The sequence below is a fragment of the Miniopterus natalensis genome, chromosome 7 (assembly GCF_054644295.1).
Source record: "Miniopterus natalensis isolate mMinNat1 chromosome 7, mMinNat1.hap1, whole genome shotgun sequence".
Lineage (NCBI taxonomy): Eukaryota > Metazoa > Chordata > Mammalia > Chiroptera > Miniopteridae > Miniopterus > Miniopterus natalensis.
Window position 1 is genome coordinate 49098788 of NC_142087.1, and position 20132 is coordinate 49118919.

Sequence of the window (20132 nt, forward strand, 5' to 3'; positions counted from 1 at the left end):
GCTCTAACCTACTGAGCAACCCAGCCATGATCAGAAAAGATTTTTGTAATTCTCTAATGATTAGATTGAAGAAATGTTAAAATGTCAAACCATTCTGCAATTTTCCACTAACCTTTTCTTACTGCTGTCCCAGTATTAAGAATTACCAAAACAATCTAGGGAACTTAGAGGTAAGCAGGGTGTCTCTACTGCCCAGATGCTTTGAAAGGATTTCTTAGTTATGGGAAAATAATGAGCTGGTTTTTGCCTGTTCATCTGATTATTAATAGAGAATGGCTAGCACTAAATAGGTATAACACATTAGGTCAATGTAGGGACTCAAGTACCATCCAAAGAGACTTGGGACCATGATGGTATTAATACAGAAGCAGCCTCATGGAATTACATGTAAATATATATAATCTTAGCTTGAATTATAACATTGAAGTTTTGTTGTTTTTAAATTTTCTAAATTCTTAGAACGTGGGAAAGAGGTATCAACTATATATTTTGCCTCAAACTGAGCAATAACTCATTTTGTTATAAATGCAATTTTTCTTCCATAAACTATTGTTCATGACAGGATGACCACCAACACAAATGCTCTATAATCTTGAAATTCTCCTGGTTACAGTCAATGAATTTTTTCTAGGCTAATATTTCCAGAATACCTCCTAAATCTTTGCAAACTGTTACAATATTTTATGCTTTAACATGTGTAAATTCTAGTTCCTTTAGGAAAAATAAAAGACTCTTGCAGTTCTCTTGTGTAACAAGGAGAAAAATAAGGTACTAAAATAATATATGGCAGGTTAATACTTTTGAATCAACCATTTAATGACAATTTGCCATAAATTTCAATTGTATATAATGTTATATTTTCTACTCCTTCAAGATTGAGACATTCGTTTTCCTTATAAGCATATTGGAGATATCAGAGTCAAATAGAAATACAGAAAAAAAAACCAACCACACAGCCCGGTCAGGTGTGGCTCAGCAATTGAGCGTCAACCTATGATCCAGGAGATCGAGGTTCAATTCCCAGTCGGGTTTCGGGCTCGATTCCAGGTTGGGGGTGTGCGGGAGGCAACCCATCAATGACAAGTCTCTCATCATTGATGTTTCTATCTCTCTCCCTCCTTCTCCCTTCCTCTCTGTGAGGTCAATAAAGATATATTTAAAACAAAACAAAACAAAACCCCACACAGATATACAGACTGTTCCTCAGGTATAATGGAATTTAACACAGGTGTCCAGTGGCTGTTTTTAATGCATGATGTAGCAATGCACTAATCTAGTCGTTCACATGAAAAGACATGGTTCAAGAAAGGAGTGTATTTCACTGGGATAAACAGCCTATCTTCCGTGAGTAGAAAATCCCACAACAGAAATCTAGCAAGAATTTGCCAGTAATGAGTTAGTTCAATTGAAAGAGGGATTTAGTATCGCTTCCGTTTCAGGAGATGAAGGATTAAAACTACTAGCCATACCAGGTGCTCTGTGGTGCTCTTGACCTTCACCTGCATCTATGTTTGCAGGTGCCTTTCTCTGTCTCCATGCAGTGTAATTTTAGTGGCATGGGTTGTGGATGAGTGCAGTCACTTCTCTTGCCATTCCAACTAAATTTTCAACAGGAGGCTCCAAAATCTCAGCCATAAATTTTGGATGTGTATCAAGGGAACCGTAAAGGATGCCAGCATTTGTATATACCGTGTATATGAGTAAAGGGCCGTAACCTGATATTTTCAATCACATGGACTTAGAGGGAGAATTTAAATTTGATAGGATATGTTAATATTATATCCATGTCCTTACAATGAGTTTAAAAATAAGGAATAGGGAAAATAGAAGAGTTTTATTTGAACAACAACATTGAGTTTGGTTGATATATCATTATAATCTGAATTTCAGTTGCAAGAACATATGCTAATACACCAAAAGATATAATCCAAATATATCCCCTCTCATGGTTGTGACATAAAGATATAGATTAGAAAAAAGGCAGCAGATTGTCAAAAAGAAATACAATGTGATTTTACTATACCATTGCTGCTAGGAACAAGGGAAACTAAAGCTGCCTCCCTGTGAACTGTGCCTCAGCCTCTAATGCTTAAGAGGGAAGATGTATTACAGATAGAGTAACTCTAAAACATAATCTTTTATTTGTTATTTATCTATTATCTATCTATCACCTATCTATCTATCACCTATCTATCTATCTATCTATCTATCTATCTATCTATCTATCTATCTATCTATCTATCTATCTATCTATCTATCTATCTATCATCATCTATCTATCATCTATCTATCTATCTATCTATCTATCTATCTATCTATCTATCTATCTATCTATCATCTATCTATCTATCTATCTATCTATCTATCTATCTATCTATCTATCTATCATCTATCTATCTATCTATCATCTATCTATCTATCATCTATCTATCTATCTATCTATCTATCTATCTATCTATCTATCTATCATCTATCATCTATCTATCTATCTATCTATCTATCATCTATCATCTATCTATCTATCATCTATCTATCTATCATCTATCTATCATCTATCTATCTATCTATCTATCTATCTATCTATCTATCTATCTATCTATCTATCATCTATCTATCTATCTATCTATCTATCTATCTATCTATCATCTATCTATCATCTATCTATCTATCTATCTATCTATCTATCATCTATCTATCTATCATCTATCTATCTATCATCTATCTATCATCTATCTATCATCTATCATCTATCTATCTATCTATCTATGGAAAGTTCTTCTATGGTATACTGGTTAATATTAAGGAGGTTACATGAATTTACAGAAGATAATATATACTGTTTTTTGAGTTGCAAATTTCACGTTCTTTCATATTTGACTTTGATGATTCTGGGTATTATTTCTGATGGGTGTAATTGAGTCATTTGATTAGTTAGAGGAATTTAAATGGAAAAGAAATACCATGATAACATAAATATATAAGGGACTCTGTGATAAGGTAATCAAAGAATTAAAGGCACATAAAATAAAGAAATAAATGACACTAATGAAGCAACTATATAAAAGGTAAAGAAATTCAGTTAGTGGGGTCAGAACAAAAAATGCTAAGAGAAGATTTTAAGCCAAACTTCAAAAAAACTGCATTTGTCTTTATTTTTAATTACCTCATTTTATAAATGTATTAGGACTGTGTTTTTGATACAGTACTCCAATGTTTGGGGGGGTGCATTTACTTTTCAGATGATGGTGCTCTAGTCATACATGCATACTTTTGTAACCAGACATATGCCATACGAACTTTATTCTTGTTTCTGTCAACTAGTCTATTGTAATATTAACGATAAAATTGGTTTTCTTAAATGTCTTTTACTTGAAGTTGCAGTTTTCAAGAACCTATTGACTGCTTTAAGTGAGGACTTACTGTACTATCTTTCTTGATGATTACATGATAAAAGGATGTTTCCCGGGACCTTGAGAAAGACAATCACATATTGTAAAACTGTCAAGATGCTTTTAAAAATATTTACATCTCAAAACGGCAGAGAAAGAATTTACAAATTTTCAGTTTCTAAAGGAAATTCTATAAAGAAAGGGTTGTGAAGGACTTAGAAGCAGGAAGAAGTCTGTCTAAAATTTGGTCAAAGTGAGAAATATTAAGGCCAGGTCTCTTTACCAGACACTTGAATTTGCAGTTTTGTTACTTTTTCCCCCCTTTTCAATTTCTCCCATGTGTATGCTTGTCTGCTTTCATGGCTTCATCACCTATATTTGAATAATGCCCAAATCTTAATTTTAGTCCAATACTTTCTCTGCACTTAGACCTCCTTACTCAATTTCCTAAATCCTATCTTCATTTTAATGCTCCACAGGCCCTTCCTTCAACAGGCCCAAATTCTAATCCTAACCCTAACACTTATATTTACATCCACTAATTCAAATTAAAATGCATTTCTTTAAATCCAAATAGAATTAGTTGCTTTGTTATATTAATTTTACCTCCTAAATGTTTCTCAAAAGAATTTATTTTCCAGGTTGCCATTTTTCACGCATTAACCCATCCACTATGGGACCATGCCTTGCTCGCCACTTCACCTCTACCAGGTCTCTGTACCTTTAACTTTACTATGTTCTAATTCCTTGTCTTTGTTGCACTCAATGTAATATTTTAAAAACAAATATTTTTTACATCATTCCTCTGCTTAAAACATTTCAATTATGCCCTTTGAGGTGCAGTTCAAAATGTTTGACAAGGCTTATGTGTCCTCTAAAACAGTCTCTGTCTACATTTCTAGGCTTAAATTTCACTCTCTATTCTCCAGCTACAGTGGTCTTTCTGTCTAGTCCTTTCGCTATATTATGCTTTCTTTTCTTACCTATGGCTTCACTATAGTGTTTTCTTTTTCCTTTCCAAATCTTTTAGCTAACCCTCATTTAAATAGTACTTTTTTCAAAAAAAAAAAAAAAAAAAGATTTTTCATGTGTCAAATTAGACTTAGTTTCCCTTTTATGTGCTCTTGTCCCACTCTTTTATTATTTCTTTTTTTTGTAGCAGGTCATCATAACCAGAACCTTCACGAGAGTAGGGCCATGGTCAGGCATAGATATTGTGGTCATCACGGCACCTAGAATAGATACTGGCCAAAATCCAGTGTTTGACAGATGTGGAATATATTCAAAGAACCATAAGTTAAAATAGTGACTTCTAATACAAATGCCTATTATATTTCAGCATATATAACTCATCAAGTCCAATACACATTTTTCAAAATAACTAAAAATTACAGGCAAACTAATTCCTAACATGTCTTTGGAATGTTACACTAGAGAACATGTTTAAGATTTTGCCAAAGCAAGAATTTTCTTGAAGCAGTAATATATATGCAATATAATATATTGGACTTGAGGAAATATCACAGCCATCACATCACCTCTTTGGTTTTCCTAGTAATTCTTATCATAATTTAGATCACATAATACATCACATCCAAAAGGTTAAAAGCAAAAAGCCTGAGGATGTTTTCAAATTTACAACAGTATTTATACATATTCATGAGCCTATAGCATCTCCTCAAGATGCCCTTTGACAAACTTTCCAGGAGAATTGAGACTTTGTCAAGGTTTCAAGATCACATGATTGATGGCTCTAGTGGCTTGTTATAAATGTGAAGTATAGTTTGGCGGGGAAGAGGAAGCTTCTCCTCATTACTAGAAGTTGTTGAAAAATCTTTGGTAGCACGTACATTCATAGAATAGTAATTATTTACCAAGGATCCCACCAGGCCTCTTTACCACGGGAGGTCCTCACAAACATTCCCAGGGCATGATCTAGACTAAAACTTCAAAGAGGAATGCAGAATTATTTATTCAAACTGAATCCATTCACACAAAACTTAAAAAATTTAAAAGACCATTTATTTACACATTGTGTTCTGAAAAACCATACACATTTGTTGGTTTATGTCAAACCCCAGTAATGAAATGAGATTGTAAATGCACTGTGCAAAAGCCCGTAAGCAATACTTTCAAGCCTCTGCATTTAGTCAAATCCTTACTCTTCTGGATAAATAAAAGGAGACAGGGGAATACCTTTAAAAAATACTAGCTAGGTTGAGTGAATAATTATTACTTATCAGAAATTACAGACAATAGAGAGGGGAAGGCCTTCTGGAGGTGCGGATGCAGGGTAGAGGGGATCAGAGGGAAAACAAAAGGTGACATCTGTAATACTTTCAACAATAAAGATAAATTAAAAAAAGAAATTATACAAAAGTATTCTTATATGCTCCTAATTATAGTACCATTTGATTTCATCCTTTTGGAAAGTATTTCACAGTATTCAATAAAAGCCTCACAGCCCATTATTTTGTTATCTCACATATAATAATGTACCCTAAAGAAACAATCACACTTACAGAAAATGCTTATAAAGCATTATTATAGTAATCAGCAACTGGAAATACCCTAATATCCAAATGATAAGAGGATTATAGAAACTATTAGTATAGTAATGTGTCTGAATATTTAAGTAATTAGAACTAAACCTTATATAAAGAGTTTTTAATAACATGGGCTTGCTCAGAAAAAAAAGAAAAAAACAGACTTCCAAATTATATATAAATTTTATGAATTTTCTATATATACAGTATAATATCAATGATATTAATATATCCATAGGAAATTGAATAAAAAACTAAGCTTTAGATATTTTAGACTTTTAGTATTTTATTTAGGTAATCAGAAAATCTCATTTTTAAAATATTTTAAGCAGACTTTATGTTTTAAAGCAATTTTAGGTTCAAAGCAAAATTGAGTGAAAAGTACAGAGAGTTTTCGTATACCCACTGACTACACATGTGCACAGCCTCCCCCACTATCAACATCTGGATGAACCTACATTGACACATCATTATCACCCAAAACCTATAGATTATGTTAGGACTCATTCTTGGTGTTGTACATTCTGTGGGTTTTGACAAATGCGTAATTGCCTGTACCTTCCATTACAGTACCATACGTAATAGTTTCACCGCCCTAAAATTCTCCTGTGATTTCCCTATTCATTTCTCCCTCCTCCCCAATCCCTGGAACCAATGATTATTTTACTGTCTCTATAATTTTTTCTCTTTCAGAATGTCATGTAGTCCAAAGTGTCATATTGACGGAATCATACAGTATGTAGCCTTTTCCGATTGGCTTCTTTCTTCTTTCACTTAGTAATATGCTTTAAATTTTCCTCCACATCTTTTCATGGCTTGAGAGCTCATTTCTTTTATTTTTATTGATTTGAGACAGAGAGAGAGAGAGAGAGACTGATTTGTTGTCACACCTGTTCATGCACTCACTGCTTGGTTTCTGCATGTGCCCTGACTGTGGACTGAACGTGCAACCTTGGCCTAGTGGGACAACACTCTAACCAACTGAGCAACCGGGCTCATTTCTTTGTAGCACTGAATAATATTCCATTGTCTGGATATACATAAGTACTCATGGTTGATGCAGGCTGGTTTTAGTATTGAAATTCAGAGTTATAAAATAGAATGCGCATTAGTTAATCCCACAGAAAACATGGTGGGAGTTTAAGCTTATGCCAAGGATATCTATGGAGCCATTGTATGTTCTATAATTATAATCCTTCCTTAAAACAGAAGATTTTTCAGGGAAAATCTATTTTTTATATAAAATGTGTCTTACTGAGATGGACAGAAGTCCAAGAAAAAAAACAAACAAAAAACAAACAAGTAACTGTCTTGTATATTGTAACCAGAACACTAAATATACATTAAAATTTCTAATTGCTTTTATGAAATTAAAATTTCTAATTTTTTTTTTTTGAAATTTCTAATTATTTTTCCTGTTTGGGGGCCCTAAAACCATAAGGATAATCCTTTTCACAGGTGACTGAAGGTGTTTTTTTTAAGTTTCTTTATTGTTGAAAATATTACAGATGTCCCCATTTTATCCCCACTGAATTGATCCCCTCCACCCCGCATGCATCCCACCCCTAGGCCTTCCCCACACCAATGTCTGTGTCCATGGGTTATGTTTATAAACATATAAGTTCTTTGATTAATCTCTCCCCCCCCCCCCCCCCACCTTTCCGCTGAGATCCCTCAGTCTGTTCCATGCTTCTGTGTCTCTGGATCCATTTTGTTCATCAGTTTATTTTGTTTATTATATTCCACATATAAGTGAGATCATGTGGTATCTGTCTTTCTCTGACTGGTTCATTTCACTTAGCATAATACTTTCTAGTTCCCTCCATACTGTGCCAAAAGATAAAAGATCTTTCTTTTTTACAGCTACATAGTGACTGACGGTTTTGAGGCAAAGGCTATCCAGCCTTGCCAGCTGTCCACAGTGACAGGACCTGGGAAATTTGATCAAGATATTTCCTCCTCCAGGAAGTCCTCCCTTTGCACCAACCCTAAAGTGGTGGTTGGAATCCATCGGCATAATTGAAACTATGTGTCTGCCTGAGCTTGGTATCTCAAAGATAAAGGTTTTGATGTTTAGTTTAGTTTAGTTTTCCCTTGTGACCAGAGACCACAGCACTAGAGGCAGAGACTTGCTTTGCACATCAACCCAGTTCTCATCACCACAGGAGAACGTGTCCTGACCTGGAGACAAACTCCAAGGCCTTCAGTGCCTCACCCCTTGAGTTCTCTGTGGGACACCTGAGAATCCTGGGGTGGGAGAGGAGGTGCTGGATGTTAAAGACCAGGTATGCTGGGCCATAAAGTTTCAGAATTACCACTATCATTTATCTTTTAGGAGACTGTTCAAGCTCCATTAAGACAAATTCTGCAAATTGACTCCTACAAAATCCCAAACGCCCCTGTGGATTTACTCCTATAAGCCCTTAACATGCCTTCAGTATCCACCTTTAAATACAAAAAAAGAAAGTGAACTATAAGTATTATGGTAACCCCTACCTGGACCAGTCTTGTGCTTTGATAAATGTAGTAATAGTCAAGATGGTAAAGCCAAGTAATTTTTATCAAATCCTAATCTGAAACTAGGGCTCTGAGAATAAATGGCTTTAGGTACCACCCTCGGGTTCTTCAAGGTAAATAGCTCCTGAAGTGTTTTAATAAAGTTGTTCGTCTGATTTAATCAGTTAGAAGATCCTTTGAAAAAAATATACATATATATGCATGACGGTTGTATCAGCTTTGGCCAATGGGGAATTTTTAAATATGCGCCTGTAGAATTGTAAAAGAACTGAGCTCCCCACATTTACTACATGGTTACCACACAGCTTTAGCACTACTGACTGAATTCACTTTTATGCTTTATGGGTCCAGTGTCCCCACGAAAAGACAATATCACCCACAATAACTCAAATTAATCTGTAATTTGAGGTGCTGAGAAGAGAGAATTCAATAAGGCAAAAGGCAGTTTGGAAAGGTGTGTACTTTAATTTTTATTATATAGGTGTCCAGAGTTTTAATTGGGGTCTCATTACGTAAGTATGATTGATTGAATCACTAGTCTTATAATTGAGCTCAATCTGTAGTTTCAATCCCCAGAGGTCACCGAGTCATGTTAGTATATCCTGGTTCAAAGCCCCAATTATCTACAGGCCCTTCATGAGTTACCTGGTTAGTATAAAGTAAGCTGTGGTCCAAAAGGTATGAATAGGAGTAACAAAGGCGCTCCTGTCACTCCTGAAACTCCAAGGAACTAAGATCAGAGGCCAGCTAAATTCTTTAACATACAACTTTAATTCTCTTAATAATCCTTTGAGGTACAAATAAGTATTTTCATAATTTTACAGGACAGAGGGTGGTTAAGTAATTTGCCCAAAGTCAACACAATTAAAATAGAGATCCTTACTAATTAAAATAAAAACAAAATAATTCCTATTCCCTAACTCTATATTTCAAACTTCATCTTTCATAAAAATGGTGGTTATATTTAAAACAGAATTAATTCATCATTCAATTAAAAAAATTATAGTCTAAATTTTTTCTGTATATTTTTATAGATTGATGTCACCTTTCAGTTTGAGGTAATGTAAACCATATTTTCCCATCAAAAAAAGCCAGCCCTATAAATAGAAACTACAGAAAAAGTAAAAACTAGAAAAACATGGATTGTCAATGGAAGTGTTTTCAATATCCCAATATTTACTGAAAATGTACTTTGAGCTAAGTGTGAGCTAAACAAAATTAGGATCCCTTCCCTCTTGGGGTTTAGGATCTCATTGAGGAAATCAATGTATGTTACAATTAGTAAAAAATCAAGTATGTGACTATTTTGTACTGACTAAATAATAAGGACACTGGGAACAGGAAAAGGAGATACCCTGCACAATTTCTGATACTGACAATCTTACTTGGAACAGCAGAGGATACAAAAAGCAGATAACATACGACTGCAGAGCGTACCAGGTGTTGAGAGGAGGCAGCAAATGGTTGACTAGAGATCGCTAGAGCACCGTTACTTCAAATAAAGGGTGGCTTTATGAGAGGCAGGGAATAAAGTGCGTTTGTCTGATTGTCTGCTTTGTTTCACACTCCCATCTGCTCTGACCCCTCACACCTCCAAAGGTCTTTTATTTCCTGTGCATCCTGATCTTTTCCTTCAGTCTCTCTGATGAGACAGTTTTGCCCACTCATGCAAAACTGTTTGTCCTGTGTGGCAGATGTGTTGTATTTGCAGGTGGTGCTAACAACCAACCTGGCAAATGCTTGCACCTGTAATGGCAGTTTCTCTCCATAACACCCACTGTGGGAATGAGCCTCTTTGACTTCCACCTTCCACCATCCCTAACATCAGGAACCATGCTGTTTGGATGGGGAAGTGTTCACTGATGGGAAAATGACTTGTAAATTATTTTTTATATAAATCTGTCTTGATTCTCATCAACTATCTAGTGGAATTATTTAAACAGAATATGACTTATTTGAAGTCTTCTAAGTTTTAAAATTAACAAATAGCAAAGCAATATTTTAAGTAACGAATACCTGTGCTTACAATGTATATAATTACATAACACAGATGAAGGATAAAACAAAGAATCTCATAAGCATGCTCAGCTAACAAAATCTTGTATATTATATTGGTATAATCATAGGCATTCTAAATAACTTTCTACATGGGATATTTTCAGAGACAGCGTGAAGGTGAATTTTATGTTAATATCTATAATCAGTTTTAAAATTCTGAACTAATGGTTTGAAGTTGGTTTTATCATGGTTTTTATATTTTATAAATGTTCATTTATGATTCTAAAACTATGATGGATATTTTTTCTAACTTTCACATGTATACTCTTTTTAAAAAGAGTTTTCCCTAACTTACTCAACAGATTGCTTCAACAATTTATTTGCTGTTTTTTAGACTGTTGAATGGATTTCTGTTTACTGCTTGCATTCTAACTGATTCTTTGCATTTTGCTTTTTGAGAGAACTACAGGTACTTTATTCTTTAGTGCATTCATACAGGGGGGAAAAACTAAACTACAGGGACTAAGATTATTGGGGGAGAAGAGCACAGTATATTACGCTCTTTTGAAACAGATGTTCTAGTAGCTAGTCATTTTAGATTATTGCCAGATAGAATATATGTAAAATACAGTTGCAATAGAAATGGAAGTTTAATAAAAAGGTATTTTCTTTGAATGACAGAGAAAGAAACTTTTCAATAAAATAAGAGCACTTGAAACCATTATCAGACTTTTCCAACATGTCCAAAAATTTGTTCAAACTTTAAGTGAATTGCTCTACTTAATATCAAAAATATTTCTGTAAAACTACTTTCAAAGAAAAAGAAATGTCATGATACTATGGATGCAATTTCTTTAAATAGCAAGGAGATCTACTGTATTTATAAATTATTATTTCTATCCAGATCATTGTTTGAGCAATTTTTACTACCGCTTAGAAATGTGTTGCTACTATAATGGCAAAAAGCAATGGATTGCAATTTTGTGAGATTTTTATTGATAAATATGTCATTTACCAGTAGTTAGCAACTAATTTTCAGACATTTCCTAATGCAGGGCATATCCCATTAAGTTTAAAAATTCATTAAGGTTCCTGTCTGCCAGATGGCACACTGTAAGGAATGTTTGAAGTACACAGCGATCAAATCTCTTAAACATATAATAGCCTAGCTGGCAATTTGTTATATGTATTGCATGTTAGAGCACCACAAAATGCTGGCTATATAATATCTATCTGGGAATATATTGAATTTCCAAGAACACAAGTAAATAGAGCAGGCTTGAGACAAATTCACATTTTGGTTTTTAAAGACTACAGAACCTTTAATTTAATTCTCCAAAGGTTCAAGGCACAACAGCTTTCAAACTGATTGGAACAGCATTGAAAGATGTAGACACTAAGCATTTAAAAATGTGTCTTCAGAGACCAACTGAGTGATTAGCCTTGGAATAGAGAACCATTAAAAAAAAGAAGTACTTCTGCAACTACCCTGATTAGAGCAAGTATTTTAGGTCACAGATCCTGTGACAAACTCCAGGTCACAGAGCAAAAATAACCTAGTGTGATCCCCATGTAAGGAGCTATCGACAACAGCTACAAGTCATATATCTAGGGGAATAAGTGGTAATGTAATAATATATTGAGTCCTTACTATTTGTCAGGCACTAAGTATTTTTTTAAAGCAACTATAGTTTTGAAAAAGAAGAGAAATTACAAAAAGGCTAAATTTTAAATTTAATATTGTAGTTTATGAGCTAGATTTTAAATCTGAACAGTAATTGGAGTCAAACTGATCACATTCACCCAAACAAACATACTGTCTGTTTACACAAGGTAATCCACAGATTACTTCAATTATCTAGTTAAGAAATACTGCTCATCTAAGACATACATGATTTGAGAATGCATTTTTTCAGACCTCTTTCAACATTAACTAACATTACTAGGTGAAAATGTCCCCTTAAATTAAAAATATATTCAATTGCCTTAAATCCTATGCTTTGCTTGAATAAAATGTTAAATGGATGTTTAAAATCTCCTTTGTTTTAGGGAGAACCAATCTGATTTTGAAAATGAAAGTTTCTTCATCTTTAACAAGAAAGAATTTAAGCAACTGATATAAAACAATTTGTCTACTTACGTTTAAGATCTAGTAGATACTGTGCTCTTGTTTTTTATTTTCTGTAACATACCTCTGCAGTAGATTTTAGTATACCAGTTTTGTAGATGAAGAAACAAAAGCTTAGGGAGGTTATATTACGTAAGAAAAGCCACAGAGCCAGTAACTTGAAAAGCTAAAATGCGGAGCCTGTTCTAATTCCCAAGAAGTAATTTTTGTAAAAATGGTCTTCAGAGTCAGAGTATCTGATCCAGAGGACAACTATGAGAAGTGTCTCTTTGGGAAAGATACTGGGTAGAAATATCTAGAATCATGACTGTTTAACCTATACTTTATAAAGATGTGGCAAATATCATGAACATACATTAAAAACAAAACAAACCTCAAGCATTTTTTAAGAGAAATAGACACTAAGAATAGCAGACTATGGTTGGAAAATAGAACATCCACATAATAGTGACTTTAAATATGTCAAATTATAAACATATGCTGATATATATGTATATACATACAAGTCAGAGAGAAATATAAATACTATATTTTTAAATGGAAGTGAAGAAGAATTAATTTTTAAAATATCCATGGGAGTACTTGGCTTAATAGCTTGAAAAATAGGTATTAAAATTTAGTGAATTAGGAAACTAATTTTTTTGGATTATTTTTTAGTTTGTGTCTTATAAACATAGGCCATTTATAAAAATTTTGAAAATACAGTATATTAAGAAAGAGTGCAGTTTAAATATTGATTACTTCACTATCTGATTATAATACTAATATAAAATATTATATATAGTATCAAAGTAAGAAAAAAACTTATGAATCTGATGCAGTGTGTAAAAACCTGTTTCATTCAGTGGCTTAGCTAGACCATATCCGGGAAAATTTTGAATACCATGTTATAAGCCCTGTCCTTTCAGATTTCCTATATTTGCCATCTAGTTCTATCCCATTAATATATATATAATGAAAAAGTAACCCTAATCCATACTATTGTAAAAATTTAGAAAAATGGGTAACAAAATATTATTTTGTAACCAAAACTATCTAAATTATTGGCACAACTCACAAACCCATTTTGGTAAGATATAAGATTTATATGAGACTACCATAAAAATCCCATTTTGGAATATCATAAAATTATGGACTGATTCATTGATTATCCATATGATCTCATGATTGATTTCAAGATAGTAGAAATAAAAATCAGTTGTAAATTTAAAAATTGGGATGGTTTTTATTAAACAGAAATCTTCTATCTGAAAAAACCACACCCAGTTCACAAACTTGATGGAAACTTTCCATGTAATTATTTAATGAATATTGCCCAGCTAGATATTATTCTTCTCCAGGATTCCTAGGAATAACTAAAAGCATACCTAATTATTTTTTTAAAATAACAGAAGAAAACATACCTACCAACCAATCACTCAAGCAAACAAATAACTTTCATTTCATAGAAGTGTATCATTGTGGCTATAAAATAACATAAAAATAAATACAAAGCAACTATGTTCTCCCTCATTACTACACTAAGAGGCATTATGCTGATTTATTGTGGAATTGCAATACATTCAAAAGTAACTGAAATATGTTGTATGGAATTTTATAACAATAACAATAAAAATACAGATGTCTCTGGAAATCTCTCATAGTAAATTTAACTAATTTACAGAGGCAAAAACCTCACAAGCTTGTTATGTTTAACAGTCTGAAGAATGACAGATATTTTATGATATTTTGAAATCTAATGATAAATTCTAAAAAATAAAAGTAAATAAATAGATTTATTTTGTTAAATTAGAGTTAAAATGACTAAGAGATCTTAACTTAAATAATTATGCAGCTGTTCTTACAATAACTAATCAAGTAAAAATATTAGTTATATGAACAATTTAGATCTAAACCATATCTAAAACTTTGAAGATCCCCTAGTAGTTATATTTATCCCTGTGTGAAGTAAATATATATACAGTGTTTAGAGGCATATTGTATTTTCCAAACTGTCTTCAGCAGTATTTTCTTCATATGCTCTTCCAGAAAATGCCATCTCCTTCAAGAGAAAAAGTCTACTTTCCCCCTCTTGGATATAAGTATATAAACATCACCTTGTAGGGAAGGTTTTGTAAAGATTGAACCACAGCCCCAAACTGTCCTCTTCAGGTGGTCCTTCATGTTCCAGCTACAGCAAGCAGTCTTCCTTCTCTTTTCCATCATCTCATTTTCCTTTTCTATAAAGGTTGGTGCTGATGACTCAGAAGGTGTACTGTTGGTAGCTGGCTTCTCCCTGTCGTATTGTGTATTGCCTTAGAATCATCCATGTCAACAAGCCCAAAGCTGCATCAGTCATAATCTCCACTTAGGTTTTGTATCAGGTAAATGCACACTCAGTTGTACAACACTCATTGTGTGATGTAATAATCATGTGGAATTATTGTGTGAGCAAATATAGTGTCTTTTATATATTTTTCAGTATTAACATATTGAATCTTAAGTTATCACTAAATATTTTCAATTAAATTATGCCTAATATAATGGAGGTAGTTTTGTGATTTGCCGCATGGAAACACATGATTCATGACTGGATTTCAAAAATATAGCCCCTTGCTGTTTGAAGTTGGTTTAAGTACTTGATATGGTAGCACCTGGTGGTAGGAAGGTTGGTTTATACCAGATCATGTCCCATAGAGAGAAATTTCCCTGATAACACAGCAGAATAAGATTTGCAGGCCCTGTGAGTCCTCAGATTTCTTTTCTTCTTAATAGATTTAAGTATTTTGGGGTAGATTTAGGTTTATAAAAACATTGAGAAAAACCTATAGAAACTTTCCATATATGCTCTCAACCCCCACTCTACTTTTCCAGAAACCAAACTGTCCTCCACAGTGGCTGTACCATTCTGTACTCCCACCAGAAATAGTGTTCCTATTTCTCCACATCCTTAACAACATTTTTATTATATTTTAGCCATTCAAATAGGTATGATGTGGTGTCTCACTGTTGTTTTACAAACTGAGAGTTTTAAAAAGATAAAATACAGAGTATATTGAAAAACAGTTTAGTGGTTTCTTACAAAACTAAAAATAGCCTTACCATACAATCCAGCGATCATACTCCTTGGTATTTACTCAAATGAGCTGAAAATTTATGCCCACACAAAAACCTGCATGAAGATATTTGAGATTTCTTGTGTGCATATTTGAGACCCATTGTGTGTTCACCTGCTTGGGGTTACAGTCTCCAAGGCTATGTGGTAAAGGTCACAGTGAATTGAGCTCCAATTATTTCATTGAGGTTTTTCAATGTTGAGTTTATTTTGTTTTATTTGTTTTCTCAGGAAGAAATTTTTCAGGGACATATTTGGTCCTCTGAACATATTCTTATTAGTCTTTGGTGAAATTGACTTTGAGTAACCTGACACCTGCTTCTACCATCTGTGTGCTTGTCCAGGGCTTTGAATATTGTTTGTCTATGAAAGGAAACGTCCGTAGAGAGAGTGCAGGCAGAGGGACGGTAAGTCTGTCCTTGATGTGGCTTTTGGAATGAAAGGTGTAAAAAAGTTAATCCTCAAACCCTTGTCTTTTTGACAAATTTTGTCTTGAATTACCATTTCAAAACCTTTAAAGGAAAATATCTGCTTCTACCCAAGATGTCGTAACAAATACCAAATTTGCCCTCACTCAAAATAAATAAAGCAATGGTTTCAAAACACTTCATCAGGTGATGAAGACCATTGCTTCCTGAGAAATGAGACACCATGAGGTGAGGCCTAAGATTGTGCCCTGAGAGAATTTCCAGGAAAGGCACAAAGCGATATCTTGTGAAAATGCAGGGGATCACCTGAGGAGACGGACCTGAGAATCTGGAAACAAAGCAGCTGAAGTTAGCAGAGTAGAGTGTAAGAAAGGAGACTGCTGCATAGAGAGACAACCCCAGGGATCTTCAAAGGCTTCCCCACAAATACTCAGCTGAGTGCAGATCAGGGCACCATTGTGAGGTAACTCCTCAAGGCCAGGAAAGAAAACTCAGAAAGATCAGAGGTAACAGTGGCTGCCACTGACACAGGACTGGGAAGAGCACCTGTCCCCAGCAGATGGATGACAAATCGTATGATTCACAATGACTTGGACAGAGTAACAGAGAAGGACCTTACTTCAGTAATGGGAAATAATTATCATTAGATCATATGTTTTCAACAGGCGCAATATCAATTCTAAAAGATTAAAAATTGGTCTTAAAAGTCAAGAAAATCTTAGATAGTACAATGTTTTATACACTTCTAAAGAGCAACAGTATGTAAATGGAAACACTTTATTTTTCTGGCATTAAAATTTCATAAAGGGAGGGTAATTTGAAAAAAAAAAAAAAAAAAAAAAAAGCACCAAAACATTTAAAGGCTTCTTAGAAAATAATGAAAATGTCTGTATTGAAGAAACATTGTCTTTAAGCTTACCTCAGCTCTGGTCTCATCTAACAAATATTAAAAGAAAGATTGGAAAGATTGAAATTGTCTTAAGTTACTTCACTGTATTCCACAATAAGGCTTAAGAATATATTCAGGAATATAAAAAGATCTAACCACCATTAAGAAAAAAATAATTACCAAGAATGAAAAGCAGTTGGAAAATTAAAAATATCTGTTCCTTGAAAGACAATTTTAAGAGAAAAGTTAAGCCACCAACTAGGAAAAGATATTGCAAATCATTTATCAGGTAAAGATCTTGTAACTGGAATATGTATTTAAAAACTCTAAAACACTGAATTTAAGAAAACTAATACCCCAGTAAAAATTAGACAAGTTATTTTAACAGACATTTAAGTACATAGATAAACAGATAAATAAGCAAACACATGAAAAAATGTCAATATCATCACTAAGTTTTAGAGGATTTCAAATAGAAATGACAATAAAAGACCAATATGCACTTTTTTAGTATGGCTAAAAAATGAAAGACTATATCAAGTTTAGGGGAAGATATGGAAGACCAGGAGCTTGCATATAATATCGGTAGGAATGCAAACTGATAGAAACCAATTTGGAAACCAATTTGAAAGCTAGCAAATCCCTAATAAATACTGACCATATAATCAAACTTTTCCATTCTAAGGAATATACTCAATAAAAGTGAAAGCAATGCCTACTAAAAATTGTATATAAGGTTTCCAGCATTCCGTATATATAAGCACGTCTTTTATTGAGTGATTTTAGTTAGCACCCTATATGTACATTGTCAGGATATTTGAAATATCTTGCATTCAGATGTTTTTGATAAATTACATAAATTCAGCAGGTAAAGGCATTTTTTACCATAGTGTTTAATTTTTAAATCACTCAAATGGCAATACTAATTCAACTTAGTTTATAAGATTATAAACTTTTCAATAATTCAGCTCAGTTTATGATCAGTTATAAGTTAGGAATTATGAGTGACAGATTTGTGTATTCGTGAGATCATCAAACTAATTTTTAAAAAATTCTTGCTATTATCTATGTTTCTATGTGTATATTTTTGAATGTCAAAGTGCTAAAAACAAGTATAAATTTCATGATTAGTCTGAACAATGGACATTTATAAAGGGAGAAAAACTTTTAAAGCTCTTTGTGAATTTGCAATTTTTCACTCAATTTCAGAAATCGTGGAAATGCAAAAATAAACCAGCATATACTAAGAGCTAAGCATAAGAGATATGTGATTTCCTCAACTAGTACAAAACAAAGTGATTTGAATAACAATTTTGGTTAAGAGAAATTCAGATGAAGAAGATAAAATGACAACAAAAGAGGTAACGGCCTTCCACACTGTAGAACATCATTAGTCTTTTAGCTCAAATGATTGTTTGAACATACTTCTACCAGCAACATTTTATAACTCCAAAAAAGCAAGCAAATTTTCAAGTGCCTGAACAAAAACTGCAATCATAAATAGCTATTATTCATTGCTTTTGCATCATTGCCATGGTTGCAAGTAATTACAATGAAAAAAATTCTGATTTTGCAATATTTTTGTTATGGAAAAGGCTTGCTGGTAAGTCTATTGCAAGTAAAATCTCTTCCAGATAAGATTTCAGAAGCAATAGAAAATTTTTGCAGAGACTCTCTTATTAAGTTTAGAGTTAATGAGAAAAATCATGCTGTTTATGCTTGAGATACTATAAAGAGACATTTTTGTGGGAGTTTGCACAAAGGTACAATGTTTATTCTACGTTGAAACAGGACCTGAATGATTCTTTTGAAGGTGCTGGGCGTTTTATCTATACTCTGTGCAATGCTTCTCTAACAGCATCTGAGGTCCTTGCTAGTGACATTAAATCAATTGTCATAAACTATTACTCTTACTTCATTTATACTGTTTGAACTAAGCAATTATATTTGTGATTTTTGTTTGTATTTTGTATTCTTGAATTATCTTTCATTAAAAGCTTAATTGGCTCTTTAACAAATGCAGTTGAGAGACTTCTCAGTTAATTTGAAGTATTGAAATCATGCTTTAATTCTCAAGGCCATCCAAATTCTTGTGTACTTTTAAAATAATTTGTTGAGTAAAACCCATTAATATCTTGTACATAAATTTTCAACATCTTTTTAGCAATAAGATTATGCCAATTGAAAGAAAAACAAACTGTGTTACTGAAGTCCTCCATTGCTTAAAAGAAATTGGTAAATGTATTTAAAAATTGACCAAAAAAAAAAAAAAAAAAGATCCTTTTTTTAAGTATCAATGCTGTCATTAAAAGAGAAGACATTACTAATAAGAAGGAAAGGAATTCTAGGTTTAGGTGGATAATTATCATGGCATTTTCTATGACTGTACTATTTTTGAAATGGATTTCATACTTTAAAGAATGTGATTTTTTTTTTTAATGAGTGTTGCTAAATACTCTTCCAGCATAAAAGGTAGACTATAACTGCAAGGAATTTTAAATGCAAATACTGAAAAAAAATCTTAGAGAAAGTAAAATCTTTTGAGAAATAAAGAAAGAAATATGTAGTTTAGATAATTGTAATATATTTCAAATAAACAAGAAACAATTTTTAGTATTAGAGCAATATTATCCTTTTAAGTAGGTGTGTATATACATAGGCAATTACAAGTAATTCAAATTTAACTGGGTGCCTTGTATTTTTAATGACTAAATATGGTAATTCTGCTTGTACATAAATGTTCATAATGGCTTAATTTTTAATAGCAAAACCTGTAAACAACCCAAACCTTCATTGTATTAGTCTTCTTGTGCTTCTGTAACAAAATATCAGAGACTGGATGGCTTAAACAACAGAAATTTATTTCTCACAGTTCTGTGGGTTGAGAAGTCCAAGTTCAATGTGCCAGCCAATTTGGTTCCACGTAAAAGTTCTCTTCCTGGTTTGTACATAGCTGCCTCTTGTGTCTTCACAAGGCCCTTTCTCCACGCTCATGCAGAGAGGGAGAGAGCTCTCTGATGTCGCTTTTTCTAAAGCCCCTAATCTTACTGGATCAGGGCCCCACACTTTGACCTCATTTTATCTTAATTACTCCCTTAGAGGCCCATCTCCAAATATAGTCACAATGGAGATTAGGACTTCAA